This window comes from Callithrix jacchus, chromosome 1 (assembly GCF_049354715.1).
Source record: "Callithrix jacchus isolate 240 chromosome 1, calJac240_pri, whole genome shotgun sequence".
NCBI classification, from domain to species: domain Eukaryota; kingdom Metazoa; phylum Chordata; class Mammalia; order Primates; family Cebidae; genus Callithrix; species Callithrix jacchus.
This window is the reverse complement of record NC_133502.1, coordinates 87491501-87515679: the sequence shown is the minus strand read 5'-3', so window position 1 is coordinate 87515679 and position 24179 is coordinate 87491501. Positions and strand designations below refer to the sequence as shown.

General features: G+C 35.5%; 1 long non-coding RNA gene and 1 pseudogene across 1 annotated transcript; one reads left to right on the top strand and one right to left on the bottom strand.

Moving 5' to 3' along the window:
- The first annotated feature begins 579 nt into the window (after positions 1–579).
- LOC144579240 (uncharacterized) lies at positions 580–24179 on the top strand. Its single transcript, XR_013526390.1, has 4 exons — positions 580–637; positions 17705–17783; positions 22840–23163; positions 23509–24179. It is a non-coding gene; the product is annotated as an uncharacterized LOC144579240 (long non-coding RNA).
- LOC118145527 (tumor suppressor candidate gene 1 protein homolog) lies at positions 2449–3024 on the bottom strand (annotated as a pseudogene).

The following is a 24179-nucleotide window of genomic DNA, read 5'->3' as shown; positions in this document are numbered from 1 at the left end:
GTTTAAAAAAAAAAAAAAATGACCTAGTTCTTACAACTAAATTTATATTTGTATCTTTCCTACTTTTTAATAAAATAATTGAGAATACCTTTGGTGTTTGCAGTCTCTTAAGATCTTGCCTAACAAAATAAAAGTACATAAAAATTGAGTAACTGTATTTTCCCATTATTTGTACTGATCAATGAAAACCCCAAATCTGTGAGCCATATGTTTCTGCACATACTTATATGTTCTTGCTCCAGTGGTTTGGCAATTTTGGTTACCCTGAGAATTCTCTGGGACCTTGATAAATATGCAGATTCTTATTAGGTCATCTTGCTCCCAAGAGATTCTGGCATCAGTACCTAATCCTTAAGTTACTATGTAGGTTGACACCCTACAACAAGGAATGATTCATTCAATGAGATGTAAATACTTGTCCCCAGAAACTTTGGAACTAAGTATTCAGTTTCTTCAATAAACAGAGCACAGCTTGTTTCACAGGTTTTTGGGGGCTGACCTGAACAAATGGACTAAGTGTGACGTAGTCTACAGAGTTCCGAACAATTTACAAACTACGTTCCTGGCTGTTCACAAACTGGGAATTGACTGCATTCTTTGGAGAGCTACGTGTTTCCACTGGGGAGCCCCATGACAGGTGCTCGACCTCATTCTGTTGAATGTTTTATTAAACATAGGGGTGGGTTAAACCGCTAGGTTTTAAATAAGTACTTAGAGCTTTTCAACTTGCCCCAGACCTTATCATTCAGTGTATTATCATTAGCTTTGTGATTGCCATGTAAAGAGCAAAGTAACCGCTGGTGATTGCGTTCCCGAGCCGGAGAGGAAGACTGGTTTTTGCAGTGCCCAGGCCTGCACGGAAGCGCCCTGGCAGAACCCAGCTAAGGATACACTCTTTCTCCCGCGCGGACGGAGGGCTGAGCGCTCCCGGGGGAACTGTGTGTCAGCAGAGCCAGGAGATAGCAGGGCCAGGGGGCAGCTCCACCACAGGAGACAGGACACGCCTCATTCTGGGCAAATTCCCGGCCTCCTTTGGCTCTAAGCCAGCAGCCGCCGCCCGCCACCTACTCTCCTCCGCCGTCACCCCGGCCGCCCTGCCGGGCCCCGAACTCGCCCGCGCCAGGGCGCGCGGTCCCTCGGCCCGCGGGGCTGGAGGCGCGGTTGGGACAGCGACGGGACGCCTGCCGAGGCGCTCCCGGTCCCTGAAGAGGCCGGTACCAACTGGAGGGCTGAAGACAGCTGCCGTGAGGACTAGCCGGGCAGCCCCGGGGCCCTGAGGGCCCGACTTGAGAAGCTGGAGGCCATGTACCGCCGGGCCCTGCTGCAGCTGCACCTCGAGCAGCGGGGACCACGTCCGCATGAGGACAAGGAGGAGCAGCCTCTACGGGAACCCGACTCCGGCCTCCGCTCCCTGCACTCGGAGCCCTCGCGGCCCTGTCTGTAGCCGAGGCCGCAGCCAGAGAGGGGCGGGGCCTCCCTCAGGTCCTTCCTCCTTCGTTCCCAGCTCCCCGCCTCTCGCGCACACCCTGGCCCGCGCCCTGCCCGCGGATACCTAGGACAGCGGTGCCCTCCCACCCGGCCAGCGGACACTTCCGGGTGGTACTCAGCCATTGGCTTGGCGGAGGTCGAGTGGGTGTAAGGACCCTGGGGACTTCCCACAGGTACTCGTCCCCTGCCTCGTGCCCCGGCTAGTTTCCCTGGAGAGAGGCCTAGCCAACTACGGAAGGACGGATTTTAAAACTGCAAGAACTGGGTGCCAAGAAACACTTCCTACTCCCTGAACTTTTCTAGGTGTTGTGAGAACCTGTTGCATTTTTTTTTCTCTGTTTTGGTTCTGAAGGAGGAGTAATGAGCTTTTAGTTGGTTGAGTCTGTCCATTCTTCAGTCCCCTAAATCCAGTTATTCTCTCTTACATGGCCAACATTTAAGTTTGTTTTTATAAGTTGGTGTTACTTGAATGTCCAATAAAATACCCCATTTTTATAAAGATGATATTTATAACTTAAGTATTCATGCCTGTCCTGGCTGCAGTCCCCTTACATCTAATATATACTGATTTATTTGCCCCGCGAAGACTTTAAAGTATCTGCCTATAGCGTGATCTTTTGAAATGGTAAATAAATCTGTTGCATTAAAAATCATCTGAAAGGTTCCAACGAGTATTATTTGAAGGGTTACATTTTTACATTTTAAAAAAGATACCTGTATGAATATAATAATTTAAATCTGGCTTTGGTTGACCTTTGTAACTATCATGTTCTTTTCACTTTATGTAACAGTGATCTTTTAAAATAATCTAAGGATTAGTCTAACCATTATTTTAATCTTTAATGTTTAATTAGCTTAATTAGTAAATAGACAATTTACCTTAATTTGACTAAGGACTTTTAAGAAATTGTAAATTGTATATCAAAACTCCCCAAAGTGATTTAAGTCTCAATAGTTACTTCAATGGCACAAAAAAGTGACTGTCTTCAGCCCTCTGGTTGGGACCGGCCTCTTCAGGGAGCGGAGGCCAGAGTCGGGTTCCCGCAGAGGCTGCTCCTCCTTGTCCTCATGCGGACGTGGTCCCCGCTGCTCGAGGTGCAGCTGCAGCAGGGCCCGGCGGTACATGGCCTCCAGCTTCTCAAGTCGGGCCCTCAGGGCCCCGGGGCTGCCCGGCTAGTCCTCACGGCAGCTGTCTTCAGCCCTCGGGTTGGTACCGGCCTCTTCAGGGACCGGGAGCGCCTCTGCAGGCGTCCAGTCGCCGCCTCCACCCGGCAGCCGCAAAGCCTGACGGAAGAGGCCACATCGGTCCTGTCCCAACCGCTCCTCCAGCCCCGCGGGCCGAGGGACCGCGCGCCCTGGCGCGGGCGAGTTCGGGGCCCGGCAGGGCGGCCGGGGTGACGGCGGAGGAGGAGAGTAGGTGGCGGGCGGCGGCTGCTGGCTTAGAGCCCAAGGAGGCCGGGAATTTGCCCAGACTGAGGCGTGTCCTGTCTCCTGTGGTGGAGCTGCCCCCTGGGCATAAAATTGGGGCTTTTGCATAAATGTATTATTCTAGCCCACTTAAAATATAACTTCTGCCTGAATTCTACTATTCTTTGAGTTGTCTTATAATATCCAAAATTTGTACCATAATTTTTTCACTCAAGAAAATATGTAACAGTGATCTTTTAAAATAATCTAAGGATTACTCTAAACATTATTTTAATCGTTAATGTTTAATTAGCTTAATTAGTGAGTAGATAATTTACCTTATTTTGATTAAGGACTTTTAAGAAATTGTAAATTGTATATCAAAAACTCCCCAAAGTGATTTAAGTCTCAATAGTTACTTCAATGGCACAAAAAAGTGACTAGTTTTAGCTATAAACGTCCTAAAGTTACTTTTATTGCGCTTCGTTAATGAATAACACTTTTGCCAACTAAATAATGAAGAGGAATACCATTGTGCCTGATAAAAAATCATGGGTCTAAGAGTGTTTCAGTGATGGAAAACATTTCAGGGGAAAAATCATGAACAGAATTGTCAGGGGATTCAAATACATTATTGCATAGTCCAAAAGTTTTAAATATATATTACAAAATAATATGCCAGGGAGACAAGTTTTGTGATTTTTCTGGTTCTGGGTTTTAAAGACTGCATTTTGCTTAAAGATAATTAATATTCAGATGTGAATATTAGAATCTTCCCCTATGGTCAAAAAATAGAAGGAACTTGATGAGAAGAGTTAGGTAGTATATGAAAATAAATTCCATTCTCCTTCACTTCATTTCTAAGAGTGAAAGAAATACAGTGATGTACTGCCTAACTGACATTTAGCCAAGATGGACTGCTGATATGATGACGGTCCCACACGATTACAATACTGTATTTTTATTATGCCTTTTCTATGTGTAGATATATTTAAATACACAACTACCACTGCATTATTAATTGCCTGCAGTATTCAGTACAATAACATGTTTCCAAATTTGTAGCCTATCAGGAATAGGCTCTACCGTATAGCCCAGGTATGTAATACCATATACCTTCTAAGTTTGTGTAGGTACACTCTAATGTTCACATAACAAATACATTGCCTAGTGATGCATTTCTCAGAACATGTCCCATTGTTAAGAGACCCATGTTTCGGAGGCAGTAGGAATTGGAAAATGGAATCAAGTTTGTTCATCTCACTGCTATTAAATTGTAACTTTAGGCTTAAGTTGGTTAAGCTCGCCAAACCCTAGAATTCTCATTAGTAAAATGAACATAAGATCTACCTCAAAATGTTATGAAAATGTTATTGAGATAATATAAGCAAAATGCCCGCTTCAAAGTAAGTGCAATATCTGTGAGAATTATAATCCAAAGCATGAAAATAGCAGATGCATATTTTGCTTACACTTTCCCTTGCATTTTATATCTTGCTTCTATATGACTTTACAAGTATTAGCAAAGATACATAAATTTGGAATAAATGGACATTTTTTACTTTTTAGAAGCAAATAGAAGAGAGAAAACTCTATATAATAGGAATAATGAAATATAAGTTTAAAAAAATACCAGTTGTGGCAAATTTGGGGATATTTAACAACAAACCAAATTATTTAGTTTGCAGAGTTATTAAGCACTTTTTGTCTTAAAATTATGTACATATGAATGAATGCTAAAAATTGTAAATGCACTGGTGAAAACATTTTTGTCATGGGACGTAAGTGTGCATGCACACAGACATACACAAATAATGGTAACTTGAACATAATTCCTAAAAGGCATTGCAAATTCTGAAAACAAAATGCTCCATAAGATGGGTTAAAGCTAATGTCTATTTCAAGCTCCATGAATTTCCCACTGATAAGTGATAAAGCATCATTCAGTAATATGAGGTTTTGTAATATCACAATATATAGCAATTAAGAAATGGTTAAAGTTGATTTTAGAAAAGCCTCCCATAGAGGAGGCTTTAAAATCTAAAGTTGATTTTGTAAGAGGATATCATATAAAATGATATCAGGGTATTTAACAAATTCAATTAACAGTATATACTGAAAAATTATAAGCAGCATGCTCTTGATCCCAGTGCCAAAAGACCATTTTCTCTTTTGCTAGATTTTTAGCAAAGGGATAGATTTTTACTGTGAATTTGTCACAAAATGTTTGGAAAATCTCCATGAATGGCAAAATTTATTTATATTTCTATTTAGTGATGAATTGATAATTTAAAAATCCTAATTTTTTCTAATAAAACTTTTTGAGTATCTATGTATCATCAGATACGCAGGTAGTATATAATGTATTTATGCAATGGAAATATTAAAAATCAAGGAAAACAGACTATACTCACATCTGACTTTATAAGAATTATGCTCAAATTTCTAGTTTTAATTATTAAATTAAGGTGATTATAATACCTCAATTATCAGAATTAAACTACATTGTGTTTAATCCACAGCAGATAGTGCTTTGTATAAAATTCATACTGAGAATCTATTTAATTGTCGGTATAGTTTTTGTGTATTTCTTAAAAATTTATTAGTAAGGAAGTATGTTTTTAAACCAACATTCTCAAACATCTATTGTGCTTGAGAGAGAAGAATAGTGAATTTGTTGCTTCTTAATTATTGCCTGAATGATAAGTATTCTACTCTAAAAATTGAGTTATTTGAGGGAGGAAGTTTAACAACAATCTATCTCATATTCACCAGGGTCTCTATAATGTTTTCTATTTTTTTCTATTTGTACTGGATTCCTGAAATGTCAGGTAGAAAATACTCAGATGTAAAATCAAAAGATACATACATATGTGCATATACACTCAGACACACACACACACATGAATTTTCAACGCATTTTCCTTTTCCATTGGTGTAAAAGTGATCATATATATTTAAAAGCTTTAAAAAGTCATTTAATTATGGTATTTAATAAGCTAATCTTATTCTTGATAATTGGGTAAAGCCTAACATTTCCTTAAATCATTTAAGTCTCTTATCCAATACATTATTTATCCGTATTAGAATTGATAAACAATTTCCTTGGCCTTTCATTTTTCCTTATTTTCTTACTTTAATTTTATTACTTTAATTGTTATCATTTTAAAGCATATAACCTCCATTGTATTTTAAACTTAATGGCTCTGCCATTAGTTATGGTGAAGATTCTGTGGCTATAACAAACCCAACAATTCAGTAGGTATAAAAAAACAAATATTTTTTCTTTAACAAAATACTCTAATTAGAGTGCTTCAGGATGTCAGGAAGCTGTGCCCAGGTAATCATTTGAGGTCTCAGACTCCTTTTACGGTATGCCTCTGCCTTGCCATTGCTTCATCTAGGTAGTAGAAACAGATTACCATACTCAGGTTTCAGTTTATAAGAATGGTAACTAGAACTAGGAGGCAGCAAACCCAGATTTGAAAATGACATAAATCTCTCTGCTCACATTTCATCTGTACAGCATCATTGAATCACCACTTAACTTCTAAGGAGGCTAAAAAATGTATTTAAGTTGCATAATCTTTGGCCTAGCTGTAATTTCATTACAATGGAAGAATGGGAGAACAGATTTTTTATGAATAACCACCTTAAATTGAGGCTGTCATCTATTTAAAATTTTAAAATATTTTATGTCTTAGTATAGTATTTTTGAAACTACATAATATAGTTAAAAATAGAAATATAATGTGCTTTCCTTGCAGACTGAAAAAAGTCTGACTTTTTATTCACTATTCTTATGAATACAAAATTAGATGTTGCTTTAACTTTATATTTAAAATAAGCAAGGAAATATAGCTGGTAAATTTTGTATAGGACATTGCTATAAGTATGAACAGTGTGTAAGAATTATATATATTATAAAAATATGGGTTTAGAGCCTATAAGTAGTAAGCATTATTCTATTCTATGTGTAAATATAAATACAGAACTTGAGGGAAAATATATTTTATTCATCTTATCTATTATGTACCACAATTCTACAAGTTTTAGAGCTGAAAGAGACCTTACAGGGTTTTAGCCCAGCATCCTTTAGACATTTTTCTTGTCAGCAACTTAACTTTGAAGAGACTCACATTTTACATAACATGCTAATTGAGCATTCTTCATTCATTTATCAAGAATAGTTAATCAAAATTGAATGTGAATGCTCAATAATTAAAAGTCTAATAGAACCATTTAACTCTAAAACTTAAACATCTGGCTTATGAGTTGATTGAAAATCAATTTGTTGGTCAACCCTAAAAAAAATGTAAATTTTACTAAAGACTGATCTATAAAGAAGGTTTTGACCTCTTCACTTGCCCTCTTGCTTCAGTTATTCCAAGAGTATAACTAAAACACTTAAATATACTTGATGATAAAATAATATAGTTTCTACCTATTCATTTGTGCTATCCTCAGTATCAGCCTGTTAATTACAATTTCTCTAAACATAACTAATTTCTATATGTTAACTTTCACTGTGCTACATTTCAGGATTCAACCAATTCCAAGATTAAATTTGGTCTTCAAAAGTTCTGAAGGCTTTATTGGCTGATAGCAGAATACTATTACAATCCTATTATATTTAAACTTTTAAAATACTTCAAATAGCTTGCAATTATCACATATTAATGTTAATGATACTAAGTTCTATTAATATATCATTTGCTGATGCTTCACATTTCTAAGTACGTTGTTTAAAATAAAAGAAAAGGCATATGCTTAGAAATAGAATGAGCATAAAAACAAATTGTTGAAGAAGGCTGGTTCAAAACAGAAAGGAGATAATATAGGATAACAAAATAGGATATCTTAATCAGATAGGGCCGCTATAACAAAATATTATAAACATGGTGGCTTATAAGCAAGAGAAATTTATTTCTCATTGTTTTGGTGGCTGGAAGTATGAGATGAGCATGCCAGTATGCTGGAGTTCCGGTGATGGCCCTCTACCTGGTTGCAGACTGCAGACTGTTTTTACCTTCAAATGTCTGAAAGAGAGAGCTCTGGTCTCTTAATTCCATGTATGGTCACTAATCTCATTCTTAGGGCTCTACTCTCATGACCTAGTTATCTCCTAAGGGTTACATCTCCAAATACCATCGCATGGGAATAGGGTTTCAACATACGAACTTTGATGGCGCCATAAACACTTAGTCCACTGTGTAAGGTAATGCTGAGGAAATGTACCGGGGTTTTCTTTACTCCAAAATATCTTCATTGAAATGCTGTCTTAATTTTCCCATTAAGATACCAACATATATGCAATACAATTACACTATCTTATATGGCTAAACTAAGAAAATATTAAAATCTATCTCAGCAGCTATCTATGAAAATCTATATCCCCATATCTTTAAACCTGCACCGTAAACTAATGTTCTTGGATAGTGGCCAGAACTAACATATTTTCAGTTGTCCAAGCCAGACAGCTGGGACTATCGATACCACTATCTTGTATATTCTTTTAAAAATTCTACGTGTTTGTGTATGTGTGCATGCCTGGATATGAGTGATCGCTTGTGCAAACACACAAGAATTTATACACACTGTGTAGATTCCCCCCACACCCACGAGCAGAAAATATTACTTGGACATTATTCCAAATCAGGACCTTCCTAGGTACTTCATTCCTCTTATTCGTTTGGACTAGCTTTTGCTCTTAGTAGTAATGCTACATTAAATATGTATGTGTTTCTTTTTTCGTATTTGTACAAATGTCTCTGCAATACATTTATATAAATGTGTTTTTATTTTTAAAAGCTTGTGAATCTTTAATGCCAAAGAGACTACCAAACGTCTCTCTGCAGAGTTTGTACCAATTACATTTCACCCCAAATCTTCAAGACCTCCAGTTCCGCTATTCTTGCCACTTGGTTTAGTACCAAATGTTCATCTTTGCCTATATGACAGATGGAAAACTTAAATCATGTTGTAAGTTTTAAATTACATGTCTTCTATGACAACTGAGATTAGGCTAGGATGATCATTTGGTAAACTTTTAGAAGTTAAGATTCATGTAGATTATACTTAAGGAAATTTATATTTCTTTTAATGTGAACTTATTTTTTGTAAGAGTGATATGTAAATTTTTTTCTAAAATCTTCTGAATTTATGCTGTTTTTAATCTATAAATATCAACGTGGTCACATTTTCAGTCTTTCATTACTTGTGGATTTTTGTCATAGTTATCGTTACATATATACTACATATATATATATATATATCTTTAAATATTTGATTTAATCTGGAATTATTTTGATGTCAATTTTGGTATAGGGATCCAAATGTATTTTTATTTTGGAACGATACCTGTTGATCATCATTAATTTATCCTTTCCTTAACAAAATGTAATGTTGCCTTAGTCATATGCTTATTTTCTGGGTGTAATTATTTATTATTTCTGTTTATTTTGTTCTATAAATCTATTCATGTGGCTGTACCATATTGCTTAATCAGTATAACTTTATAAAATATTTTATTGTATAGTAATGTTAATGTCCCTCAGTACTCTTGATTAGTAAACTTTTCTTAATTTTGCATGTTTTTAAATGAACGCTTTACAATATTTTAAAACAAAATGTCTTAAGGTGGGTGTGGTGGCCCATGCCTATAATCTCAGCACGTTGAGAGGCCAAAACAAGAGCATTGCTTGAACAAAGGAGTTTGAGAACAGCCTGGGGCACATAGTGAGACCCTATCTCTACAGAAAAAAATTTAAAAATTAGCTGGGCATGGTGGTATGCACCTGTGCTCTCAGCTATTCAGGAGGCTGAGGTGGGAGAACTGCTTGAGCCTGGGAGGTTGAGGCTGCAGTGAGCTGTGATGGCACCACTACACTCTAGCCTGGGTCACAGAGTGAAACCCTTTTTCAAACACACAAACAAAACTCCAAGTCTTGTTGATATTTTTATCTGGATTCAATTAAATGTAAAGAAAGATTTAGAGACAACTGACATTCATAGTGGTGAATCTATCCATTCAAAAACAGGTTTTGTTTCTTTATTTGTTCAAGTCTTCTTTTCTTCCTCTCACAACCTTGTGAAATTTTCTTCATATGGATCATGAGCATTTTAATTAATTTTATGACTAAATATTCTAACATTCTTGTTGCTAATACAAATGGTGTCTTTTCTCTATTACAGCTTCTAATTCATTGTTTAAATATAGCACCATAGAAGGAAACTATTTTAAACATGCACATTCAGTCAAATTGCTGAATTCTCTTATTGTTTCAGGTAATTATTTAAATTATCTTTAATTTTTTTCAGGCCTATAATTACAACTTTTTCCAGTATAAATGTTTTACTTTATTTTTTTCCAGGTTTTAGACCTTTTTGTTCTGTGATCTTATGATTGGCATTTTCAATTTCACTGGCTCACATGTCCAGAAAAAAATAAAATTAAGTAATGGTGGTGAATAACAAAAAATTTTTCTGACATTAATAGGAAAGCTTTTGGCTTTCTCTATTAAGAATGATGTGATTGCTCTGTTATTTCCTAATTTTGTAGTCTTTATAGTTATTCCATAAAAGGGCTTTTTTGTTTTATTTTGTTTTTTCTTACAGAATAGTTTAAATAGTAATGGAGTATATATTTTGGTAAATTTCATATGTGGGGCATTTGGGATAGGCAGATTGATTACTCTGGGAGACACGGAGTAGATCTTTCAAAACTTACCTACTTATTTGATGGAAATTTTCCTCTTTACAAACTTGGCTTAAGTTGACTAAAGACAGCAATGTACAAGTAGGCCCTCTTTATCTGCAGGTTGCACATCCATGAATTCAAAAAACACAAATTGAAAATATTTGGAGAAAATAATAAAAAAACAATGAAACTAATACAAATAAAAACAATACAGTATAATATCTATTTACATAGCATTTACATTGTACTAGGAAGTAATTTAGAGATGATTTAAAGTATACAGGAGGATATGTGTAGGTTAAATGCAAATAGTACGTCATTTTACATAAGGAACTTGAGCATCACAGATTTTGGTATCCTGGCATGCGGGTGGGGAAGTCCTGCAACCAGTCCCCTGTGGATGTTGGAGAACAATTGTATGTTCTTCAATCAAGAGAGAAGTTCTCCCTCTATGTTGCTAAACTCAGTAGTGCCCTGGGCAGTTTTCATGTGATCTTAGGAATGGTAGCACAGAGAGATGAAAGAAAACTTACTTCTTAAAAACATCATTGCAGCTTTGTTTATGCCTGGAGTTTATTCTACCTGGACTTCCAGTTATGTGACAGAATACATTTCCTTATTGTTTAAGCTAATCTGAGTTAGGGAATTTTCTTAATATGAGTCAAAATGGAGTATTATATAGCAATGAGAATGAACACTAGAATGACACAACAAAATACAAGTGTTTCACAAACACAAAGTTGAAGAAAATAAGCCAGACACAAAATAACTATACTGTTATTTAATTTATAGAGTACAAAACAGTTCACACTTATCTATGATATGAAAAATCAGGATAGTAGATGTTCTTTGGTAGTCAGAGACACTGACAAGAAAGGTGGATAAGAGTGATTTCCAAAAAAAAAAAAAAAAGAACCTACGGAAGAAAAAGTATGTCTGAGACGTATCTTATTATAATGTATTGGTAACTATTCATTATCTTTTGGTGCAGGGCTAGGTGAGAAGACCAAAGGAATGGGATGGAGCACTCAGAACTAGGCCCACATATATTTGAAAGTTTAATTTATAAAAGAATTGGCTTTGAGGTTTAGAGGAATAAAGATGGACTTGTCAATAGAAGTGCTTTAAAACTATATTATTCTTACAGAAAAATTATTTTTGCCCTTTACCTCATATCAAATACATAATTTTTAACTTGTAGATTAAAGTCTTAAATTTGAAGGATAATATTTGATAAAATTCTAGAAAACAATATTGGAGAATATCTTTATGATCCAAAATAATAAAACATTCCTTAAACAATACATATCTGAAACCAAGAGGATATGAATTCAACCAATAAAAATAAATTATTTCCTCAAAATCCACCACAAATTAAGTGCCATGTGAACTAGAAGATCATTGAAAAATATAAAATGGGCAAAAAGCTATTATATAGAAATGTTGAGAACTAGTGTAATCAAATAAAAAAATAGAAAGTCATCCCAGTACAGAAAAAGACAAAAGAATTAACAAGTCTCTTATATTAGAGGATAACTAAATAGCCAATAAACCTCTATAAAAAGTTTCAAATTAATATTCATATAACACTAAACTTAGGTATCCCATCTCTTGTAGTGGATAACTTAAATACTCAGCATTTGCCTAATGACTGAAGATAAAACAGAACCTAAATGTCATTCTGATATGGTTTGGCAGTGTCCCCACCTGAATTCTATCTTGAATTGTAACACCCACAATTCCCATGTGCCCTGGGAGAGACCCAGTGGAAGAAGGTAATTGAATCATGGAACCAGGTCTTTCTCATGCTGTTCTCACAATCAATAGTGAATAAGTCTCAGGAGATCTGATAGTTTAAAAAGAGGAGTTCCCCTGCACATACTCTTTCTTTTTGCCTGCCACCATCCATGTAAGATGTGACTTGCTCTTCCTTGCCTCCCCAGCCATGTGGAACTGTAAATCCATTAAATTCTTTTCTTCCCAGTCTCAGGTATGTCTTTATCAGCAGCATGAAAATGGACTAATACACATTCTGAACATTTTTTCTAATGGTTATCAAATCCTATAATTTTTGACTCAAAAAATGTATATACTTTGGGGTTTTCTTTTCTGTAAGGTGAGCATTGAGGAAGACCAATTTATTTTAGTTCAGAGGATAAACTGAGGTATATGCTACCGACCAATAATCTTTAGGTCAGGGAGGGCCTGGCATGGGGGCTTATGCCTTTAACCCCAGCACTTTGGGAGGCAGAGGCAGGAGGATTGCTTGATCTCATGAGTTCCAGACCAGCCTGAGCAACACAGGGAGATCCTGTCTCTACAAAATACTAAAAAAGTAGCTGGGTGTGGTTGTGCACACCTGTAGTCTCAGCTACTGAACAGGCTGAGGTGGAAGGACAGCTTGAGCCTGGCAGATTGAGGCTGTAGTGAGCAGTGATCACACCATGGCACTCCTACCTGGGTAACACAGCAAGACCCTGTCTCAAAAAAAAATTTTTTTTAAAGGTGGGCAGGCAGGTATGTTGGGGCTCAAGTGAAAAAAATTTAGATCTTCTATTTACATTTATTTTTATCTTATTCATTTAAAATGAATTCTTTCTCTTTATGTTCTTAGTATAGTAAATGATAGACACATTTTGGTATTGTTACCCACACAACAGGTGGTTTTGGCATCCTGATGATCACAACCAAGGAGGATTTAGCAAGGAGATTTTATAATTTGCAACAAGTAAGAAAACACCAGGGAGAGCTTCCAAATCAGTGCCTCCCAGAGCAGAGAAGGGCAGTCAGGATTTTATGAGCATAGTGTAATATGGCATGATCTGACTGGATAATGCAATGAAGTGATTCTGGTAGACATGAATGACTGGATTCTGCTAGAGTTGGATGCCATATGATTGGATCCTAAATCCTGCCCTACAGTGTCTGCTTCTTAATTCAATTATTAATTCAGTTCCTGCTCTTTGGTTAGAGCACTTAGATTCTTCCTGTCCTCGACCCGCTGCCTGCGTGCTTGGGTTCATCTAGGCATGCTCACCTTACATACCTTAAGCCTGAGGGTCTATAGCAACTGAAAAACAATTCTGAGCTTTGTTACCTAAAAGCTAAATAAGATTGGTTTAATGTGGCTACAGTATGTGCTCACAAATATTTTATAGAGTCAAAAGAACGCTACACTGGGAATTAGAAAGCTCAGGTGATATGTTTTTCATTTATTAGGGTTAGACCTTAGGAATGTTATTTAATCTCTTTATACAACTTTTTAGTATAAGAATTGGAAAACAATGTATCCCAAATATATATACAATTAGGTTTGTTATGAGACTTAAATTAGATATTATATCTGTACTCGTACTTTGGTTTTTAAAGTATAATACCAAGGAAAGAAAATTATTATTTCTAAGGGATAATTTATTCATGTCCCTTGGTTTTTAGGACAGACAGTATCAGTCATTATAATTATATTGGATTTTTTGTTTGATTTGTCTTCCTGACTGTTTCTTAAGGTTGAGAATGAATTTCTCAGAATTTTTGGGTGAATATTTCTTTGCTCAGCCTTTTGTGTATTTCAGGTGAGAACCTAGGGCAAGTTTGTGTCTGTCAAGTACAAGAAGGCTACCAAATTAACTTGCAAATCTCAAAGGTTATATTATTGAATCTATGCACTTCACAACATTTTCTGAGAAGAATAAAAGTACTTTTATGCTTTTAATAAAGCACATCAGTAATATTAATATTTCTAAGACTTGAAAACATCTGACTGTGAAGTCGATTATGTACTCAAGCAGAAAGCTGTAATCAAAAAGGTTTCGGAATCCACTTTCTTCTACAGTGTTTTTAAAAATATTATTGATCCAGATGTTGAATTTCTTTAAAAAATGCAAAATAATTCGTTCTGAGGACTCCCTTTAACTAAAAAGGAGTTTTCACATTTTTACAAAACCAATATCTCTCTTGATAAATTCTTATAAATTATTCTTCTGAAGCTGAGGTTTAGCAGTCTAAAAGCAAAGCCAAATGAAAATAAAATGTCCAAGATATAACTACCAGATATCAAACCTTTGCCTTCCACATTCAGTCTCATCCTCTTTACCCTACTCTGCATTGATATATTACTGACCGCCCTTGCTTCTTGAGTTCCAGGGCAGGGTTGACTTCTGGTTAGTTGAGGCCATTTGGAAGACTGAACAGAGATGTAACGGCCCAATGGGTTCACCTTGCCTGCTGCCTAAATAGTACCGATTTATCAAAGACACGGAAACTGCAATGGAAAAGAGTAATTCACGCAGAGCCAGCTGTGTGGGAGACCGGATTTTATTATTACTCAAATAAGTCTCCCTGAGCATTCAGGGATCAGACTTTTTAAAGATAATTTGGCAGGTAGGGGCTTGGAAAGTGGGAGTGCTGATTGGTCAGGTTGGAAATGAAATCATAGGGGGTTGAAGTTAGGTTTTCTTAATGTCTTCTATTCCTAGGTGCGACGGCAGAACTGATTGAGTCAGATTACCAATCTGGGTGGTGTCAGCTGATCCATGGAATACAGGGTCTGCAAGTTATCTCAAGTACACATCTTAAATTTTACAATAATGATTTTTTCCCCAGGAGCAATTTGAGAAGGTCCAGACTCTTGAAGCCAGAGGCTGCATGATCCCTAAATTGTAATTTCTAATCTTGTAGCTAATTTGTTAGTCCTGCAAAGGCAGACTGGATCTCAGGCAAGAAGCGGGTATTTTGGGAAAATTCTGTTGTCAATTTTGTTTCAGAGTCAAGCCATGAACTGAATTTGTTCCCATAGTTTAGCCTACACCCAGGAATGAAAAGGACAGCTTAACAGTTAGAAGTAACATAGAATCGGTTCGGTGTGACTTCTTTCACTCTCATAATTTCCTCAGTTGTAATTTTGAAAAGGCATTTTCAAAGACAGGAAGGTAAGAGTGTTAAGCTGGGTTTGCCCTGGGTTGGCTATGCTATTCTACCAAAGGTCCCAGCACCTGCAAATCTGCCTTGTCTATGAAGCCCTCTGTCTCCAGATTCTGATAAAGGCTCTAGCCCCTTAACATTTCTAGCCAAAGAGTTGCAAATTTCTTCACTGCAGATAATATTGGCTTTGGGATACTGCTCTACCTTTTCTGGTTTCCCTAAATCCTACCCAATTATTTGTAAATAGCCCTTTATTAAGCTATTTTAAAATAGCTCACTTTGAGCGTGCCATATGCTTCCTCTGGAGAAATTGATTGATTCAATATATAAACAGTGACGACTGATAGTGACATTTGTTGGTATGCTTTAATTTATATTATATTTAATTAATTTGGAATATTTCATTGAACAGAAGGATAATCTCAGACTTTGATCTCCTTTGAGTAATCCAGCTTTATGCTTTCTTGATTTAACTAACTCCAAATATATATATTTAAACTTAGGTTTTGATAATTGGAAATACACTAAGATACTACTTTTTAAGTTAAAAAAAAGCATATTTAAAGTGATTCAATGCTATTCTACAGATTTATTTCATTTTTAAATAATTTCAACCTTTTTTTAGATTTGGAGGTCTATATGCAGGTTTGTTACCTGGCTATATTGTGTTATGCTGAGGTTTGGGGTATGACAGATCCTATCACCAAGGCACTGAGCATAGTATCCGGTAGTGTTTTAACCTTTATCCCCCTCCCTTTCTCTCTCCTTCTTCTAGTAGTCCCAGTTTTTGTTAATGGGTATTATTTTAATAAATCATGCACAAAATTCATGACCATTGGTAATACCATCTATAAGACCATTTATTTCAATGCAGAGATACAGACCTATAACATAAAATAGGAAATCAGGGAGAAAATATTAACTTTCCTAACTAGGAAGAAAAGTTATTTTGGATGATTCTTAAAAGACAGGAAAAGGGTCAAGTAGGTGGGTCTCATCAAATGTTTCTTGAAGCCTAAGGGAACATGAGTAAGAGATATGAATAGAGATGTATAGGGGATGCTCTAGGATTAAAGAGACTGTTATATGACTGAAATAAAAGATATATAGGATCTTATGTGAGATACATAAGGTAGACTGGGTCAAAGAGTAGAAGGCCATAAATTCCAAAATTTTATCATTCAATGGAGAAAAATCAAAGTTTCTTGAGCAGGTGATTAACTTAGAATTGTATATAAACAAAGGTGCCATGATCAGATGTAGTTTTAAGAAAGATTACAAAGGCAGCAGATAAAAATAATTCAAGATGATCAAAGTAAGTAATTTAAAACATTTGTTTAAAGAGATTGAAATAATGCATTGAGTGTTAAATGTGTGAAAAGAAAATAAAGTTTGGGACCCCAAAATCACTAAGCCAAAGAAAAATGTCAAGCTGGGAACTGTACCAGGCAAACCTGCCTCCTATTTTATTTCTAAATAAGATAGCTAAAATGATAAAAAGCTACCTAATTCCCTCACAATTAGTCCACAGGAAAATTCCTCATGGGCCTCAGATCTTTGCCCTAAAACAGTTCTGCTGGATTTTACCCTGGCAAGGTAAATTGTTAGCTTATCCTCACAGATGCTGGGCAAAGGACAGAACTCAGTCATCCTTCTGCTCACCTGAGACAAACGCCTATCTGAGTGATTCCTCTGCCCTACTGTTTAGGCAGAAATGCAGATTCACTGAGCCTGACTAAGGCATAAATGACTATTCCTCCACCTTCCTCACACATATAAATTGTGTATTCAGTAAAAGGCTGATCAAAGGCTCAAAATAATGCAACTATTTGTCTCTTATGTACCTATGACCTGGAAGCCTCTGCTTGGTTTGGTCGAGAAAGGAGTTGTCCTCTCTTTCTGGACTGAACCAATGTACACCTTATAACATATTGATTGATATGTCATCTCCCCAAAATGTATAAAATCAAGCTATGCCCAACAACCTTAGACACAGGTCACCAGGACCACATGAGGCGGTATCACTGATGCATCCTTAAGCTTGGCAAAATAAACTTTCTAAATTGATTGAGATCTGTCGCAAATATTTTGGGTTCCCACAGGTCATAAAATCTGTGGATATATTATTTCATTGTATGTATTCAACATTCACCAAAGAAAACTAAATTCAATTACTTTTAACTCTACCAGCTCTACACTGGAGGAAAGGAGAAAGAAGCTGGAGATGAAAATACCAGGAAAGGAAACAGAACAATAGTTCAGTTAAGAGGTAATAAGGCCTGAATACATCTAAAACTGTTGGAAAACAGTAGGTTTCTTAATTCGTTTTCTCTGAAAGCAGTGCCTAAAGCAAGGGGGTAGATAAGATGACACAATCATGGGGTAAACGTACTCAGTTATAAGAGATAAAAGCCAAATAATGAATGAGCACAAAATGTATATCTAAAGAACAATCAAACCCAAGTAAGGACGTTGGAAAGAGTAGGGTAGAAATGTAAGGGAATATCTAGGAAATCGTAATTCTTAAAGACCCAGGGAAGATAGATTTGATGAAAGAATGAACAATTTAATACTACAAAGAGATTAAGCAAAATATGATAGAATCCAATAAGAAAATGGTTCAATTCTTCAACCATCCCTATATCCATGGTCTCTGTAAAGTAACTTTGCAATCCCGCCTCTAAAGAGGTGAAGCCGTTTTCCCTACTCCTTGTTGTGACTTGCTTCTACCAATTAAATGCAGAGAAATGATGATGCCCCAGTTGGTGTCTAAGCCTCAAGAGACCATGCACACTTCTACTCTTTATTGGAGTCCTGTCCTCACCATATGAACAAGCTTATATGGCTAGCATGCTGGATGAAAGAAGTGTAAACTGATCACTTCTGCTGTGCCAACCAATAACCAACCAACTATCCTCAAGCAGCCAGTACCTAGACAACCAGTCAATTGATCACATAGATAAAAGCAAGCCCTGCAGAGATCAGCTCTGTAAGGCACTGTTCAGAAGACCTAACCACTGATAATTAAACTCGTGAGCATGTTTATTTGAAGTCATTATGTTTTGGTGATGTTTATTATGCAGCAATATATAAATGATACAGGGAATGTTATTTTCAGGGGCAGGTTCAATGAAATGATGTAAGATGTAAGGCAAGCTAATAGATATAAATTCTTAAGGAATTACCAGAAATTGGAAAAAGAATATTTTAAAATAAATATCTCTTTGAAGACAAAAACAGAGTTGTAAATGGTGTTGAAGGAATAATAATTGTTACTGTTGTGTATATAAATTATTAATTTTCTATGACTAGATTTGCCTATGTTTTAAGGAGATGAGAACAATGCAATGGAGATTGAAATAACACAGTCTCGGGAATGGGTGAACTCATATGCACAAATAATTAGAATAGGCTGGTAAAAGAAGAGGTTAAATTATTCTTAAAGGAGAAATAAGGAAAAAGGGATAATTAATAATTTAGAAAAAAAATGAGTTTAAACGAGATAGACTTGGTGAAGTCATTTCTCCTCAATAAAGGAGTAAAATCATGAATTAGTTAGCTGACTTTCTGTTTTAAAAGTGCAAATACCAGTGAAAATTATTTAAAATGTAGTCAACTGGGGGATAAATAAAAAGGATGGCCCAATAATCCTGAAAGTTCAGGATAGTCTGAAAAAAAAATTACTAACAGAAAAAAAATCATATTGGGCCTGAGGATATAAAGCATGAAAAAGACAGCCCTGAAGAAAACAATTCTCTCTTTTTTCATATCAGGCTTAACATCAGGATTGTTAAGCTGATGAGAAAGAATTCTGGGTTTTCTGTAGGGAAGACAAACTATCCCTATCTCTGCAAGATGCTGATCAGAGAGGGTGTACATTTCACAAAAAGACTGGATTTTTAAGAGTCTTATGATTTCCTCTCTTTATTGTGGAGTAAGAAAAATCAGCTGAACTTAGTAACTTTACATATAGCATAGTAACATCAACTCACAGTACTGTTGAGAAAATAAAATGAAATGCATGAACATGAAGGTGCACTGAAAATCTACAACTCCATAAAAATGAAAAGGACTTGCTAAGCTAAGGGAAAAAAATAAAAATAGCTTTTATTAAAACTGATTTTTAAATTATACAAGAAATAAGCCTTATATTGTTTAAAAATAACTGGTTCTCTCTCAAGATGATCAAAGCAGTTAATCTAAAACACTTCTCTAAAGGATTAAAATAATATCTTGAGTGTTACATGGTATAAAATGTGGATATACTTTTTAATTGTATATATTCACCAAGGAAAACTACATTCAATTACTTCTAACTCCACCAAACCTACATAGCTCACTGTTTCTATCATGTACAATTTATACGAGCTATTTTTCTTATAACCTTTTGTGCCACTTGAAAGTAAGTCTCTCATGATGAGAATTATTTGCTCGATTGATCTACACGGATATTGGTGAAGCATAAAGTCCAGTTGACACATAATTTTTAAAGATGGATGTGTTCCTCCTGCTGTCTTAAGCAGGAAAAGAAATAACATAGTTTGCCTTAATAGTCTGTAGTTTAGTATTATGGAAAACAGGTCTCAGTAAATATGACAAGAGATGGAAAATATTTTTTTAAATCCATTATTCTATTAACAAAAGCAGCAATCATTAATATGTGAAATGTATGTTGAGTACTTGCTCTGGGATAAGCATTGTGGTTAGTGTTAGTATCCACAAAATAGTCTGTCACTACCTGAATCTCAGAAATAATTGAATGAAGGTAAATTATATATAGATAGATACTTAAAATACAGACACACACACACACACACTTTAAATCCAGCGTAATTTACTATTTTTTGTTTTGTTTTGTTTCATAAAATGTCTTTTCATGTTCTGGCATGATTAATTGAGAGGACGAAAAGAAATAAGAAGACTACACTTAAAGAGGCAACTGAGTCATAGTATAGGCATGCCATGATGAGACACTGCTTTTGGGCCTTTCCAGTTTACATGCACAAAACTCTTCCTCCATTTAATTCTCCTGATGTATACAAATTTTCACCAACTCATTTAATTTTAGAGATAATGTAAAAGTAAAGATTCATAAATTCAACTCTGAATGGAAACATTATTTTTCTCTTCTTCCAAAAATATATTCTGAAAAAAAAAACAGATCAGTTTTCCTAGAGATGTACTTAATTGTTTGGCAATAATCTGTGGTCCTTCAAAAATAGGACTAATTATCATGAAGGCAGGGAGGCTTAGATGGCAGTTTGTAATTTCTAGCAGGTTTCTACTTGCAGCATTTTAAAGTTGTTGCAGCAGGAGGTAAAGTACAAAGTCATTCTTATTTGAATAGAAATATTAAAAATGCTATATTGTAAAATCACTAGAATTCAGAGGAAATGAATACATCTCCCTTCGGTTTTTATTATTTAAACTTTCCGTGTATTTCACATCATGGTAATTTGTGGTTTGCTTCCTCTACAACTCTTTTAAATGTACTCATGACTTAGATTGTTATGTACTTATTAATATGTCTAATACTACACTGGCCAATACAGTAGCCACTAGCCAGATGGGGCTTTTTAGTATTTGAAATATAGCTAGTCTGAATTCAGGTGTGCTGTAAGTACAAAATACACAGAAGATTTAAAATACTTAGGAAGAAAAAGAAAAATATCACATTAATCATGTAATATTAATTATATGTTGAAATTACCTTTGGGGATATATTGGATTAAAAATATATTAATATAATTAAGTTTATCTGTTTCTTTTACTTTCTTAATGTGGCTACAAGAATATTTAAAAGCATACATGTGGCCTGCCTTATGTTTCTACTGAACAGTGCTTTCTAGTAAGTACAGAATACATTGGGATTGTTTTTTTATGCTTAAAACACCACTTCTGTTAATAGAGCTTTAGATTAAAATGGTTTTTTTAAAAAAGTCACATAGCTTAGGTACACAGTGAACTTTTCATCTACTAAAACTATGAGCTATATTTTAAGAGAGCTGCTAAGTAGCTCAACACTGTCTTGCAGTTTACTTTATATACTAAAAATGTATATATCCAATTTACTTGCAAAAGTCTTTACAAAGATTACCATAAAGATAATTAAATGCAGCAGTTACCAAAATGTTAAATAGAAACAAAACAAGATAGACAGAAAATAGGTATCATTATGAAACAAAATGTTTATTGCAATTGATCAGTCAATTAACTCAAAGTTTCTTACAAGGAGAAAAGAAAGACACAAACATCATCTTGGTTTATGGTACAGTAAAACCAAAATTTAAATTCATCCATTATTGGAAACTATAGTGCTTATAAGGCTTTCCCTAAATTTTCATGTATAGTAGGAAAAAAATGGCAGAGAAATCCTGGAGAGGTGATGGAAATCAGGATACCTGAAGAACATACTGCCACTATATCCACTTACCACACTGACAGCCCTGCATGGTCTCAACAGATTTGAATATTTGATCTAAAATAATGGTGATGTGAGTAGTAGTAATAAAAATCCCCTTCATGCTGGGTAAGGTGGCTCATGCCTGTAATCCCAGCACTTTGGAAAGTAGAGGCAGGAGGATTTCTTGAGCCCAGGAGTTTGAAACCAGGCTGGGCAACCTAAAAAGATCTTCTTCATAAAAAGAGTTAAAACAAACAAACAAAAAAAACTGAACCCCCTTCATCAAATTCCAAAGAACATTTAAAGAATCAGTGATGAGAATATGCAACGATATTAAGAGTGATAAATAATAAAATATAGCAATGAAGTTAAAAATATAATGTGAGGGCAATTAAAAATTGTGCAGTTTTAAGGAAAATCTGAAGGATACATGAACAGATCAGTATAAGAAATTTAAAAAATTATGACTGCTTTTTATCAAATCTGAAAAAAATATAAAAGTGAGCAGAAGGAAGAAAAAAAGATGTTGGAAATGATGTAGGAGAGATAGCTGAGAACCAGATCTGCCTCGTAAACTATAGGAAGTTTTAATTTTAGTCTAATATGATATCAAGCCATTGGTTTTGAGCACTGAAAATACATAATGTAATTTTCTTTTTTAAACCAACAGTCTGACTGCTCTCTGGCAAATAAGCAGTAGAGGACCAAGATAAAAAATCAAGATGATGCCTTTAGACATAGACATAGAGATATATCATGCATACTTACATAGATACAGAAGTTTGAGGCTCAGGGAATAGATCAGGGTAGATATGTAAATTTGTGCATCAGCATGTAGAGGGTAGAAGAAATCTTCTAGGGAGTAAATACAAATATAAAAGAGAAGGGGCCCTGAACTCTCAAATATTTTTATTTTGCCTAGAGATGCCAAAACCAGAAAAGTTAGAAGATACATCTTGTGAGATAGAACAAAAACCAGGAGTGTGATACTTCATGAATGTCAAGATCCTGTAAGAGGAATGGGGAATTATCAATGTGCCAAATACTATGAAGAAGCTAAGAAGAGAACACAGAAGCAGCCATGATATGTCATCACAGAGGTCATTGGTAACATTGACAAAAAATTATCTCACTGGCTCAGGTGAAAAGAAAGATTGGAAGTGAGACAATGGACCCTGGATGCCACAATTATGAACAACTTTAAAGAACTTTCTAACTACCTGAGAAACAACAGCAACAAAATAAGGTACTATTTTATGGTGGATAAAGGGTCAAAGGAAAATTACTTTTGTGTTGTGTTGTTTTGTTTTGCTTTTTAAAATGATGAGAATGACACAATGATGAGGGACAGACTGATGATCCTGGAGGAAGAGCTTATGAATAGAAAACTAAAGTTCTTCAAAAGAGGGCATTGGAAAAAGAGTATGGAAACCTGTACATAGAGTGGATTGGCCTCAGGAGGAAGCAGGGACATTTCAGTCTTTGACCTAAGAAGGAGAGCAGGTAGTATGTAAAGAAATACAAGTGGGTAGGCAGATTTATTGGAGGGACTCTGAAGTCATTCATTATTTCCCGTATTTTCTTGACAAAGTGTGAAGAAAAATCATCAGCTGAGAAGAAAGGAAGTGGTCTCTCTCATTACAAAAACAATGAAGTCATCGACTTTAATGAAGAGCAGAGGTCTGACTGCTTTGAAGGCTGAAAACTACATTTTCCTTCCAAGTAAACTTGAAGCTGTGTACATGATTCTAAATGACTGAAGGATTATCTATAACCCAGATGCTTGATAGTTTTGTGTCACTTCCTACTGTAGGGTTTAGGGGTGGTCTGTGGAAGCTGGAATATACACCAAGTGACTTTACTCACACTTTTCTTATTTTTTTTAATCATTGGTATTCATAGCAAATTTGGAGGACAATCAAGAGATAGTTCATATAAAGGTAGGCTGAGGTTTAAAATCAAAAAGGTTAATATTTATGTTTTCCTGAACAATGTTTATGTACAAATTGAACAAAGAATCTATTTCTGTCTATAGACATAAAAGATAAAAGAGAAAAGTCAAATAGAGTAGGCTAGATTCATAGCATCTATTTTATTTCCTTGCAGCTACAGAAATCTGATTTCCAAAGACAAAGATGAACACTGCTACTTGAATTGTGATGATTATATCTTGATGCAATTTACTTTTAAGGATAGTTCCACCTTGAAATGACAATTTCAGACTGAATTACAGCCTGTGTGGTAGAATGGTCATGCCTTACC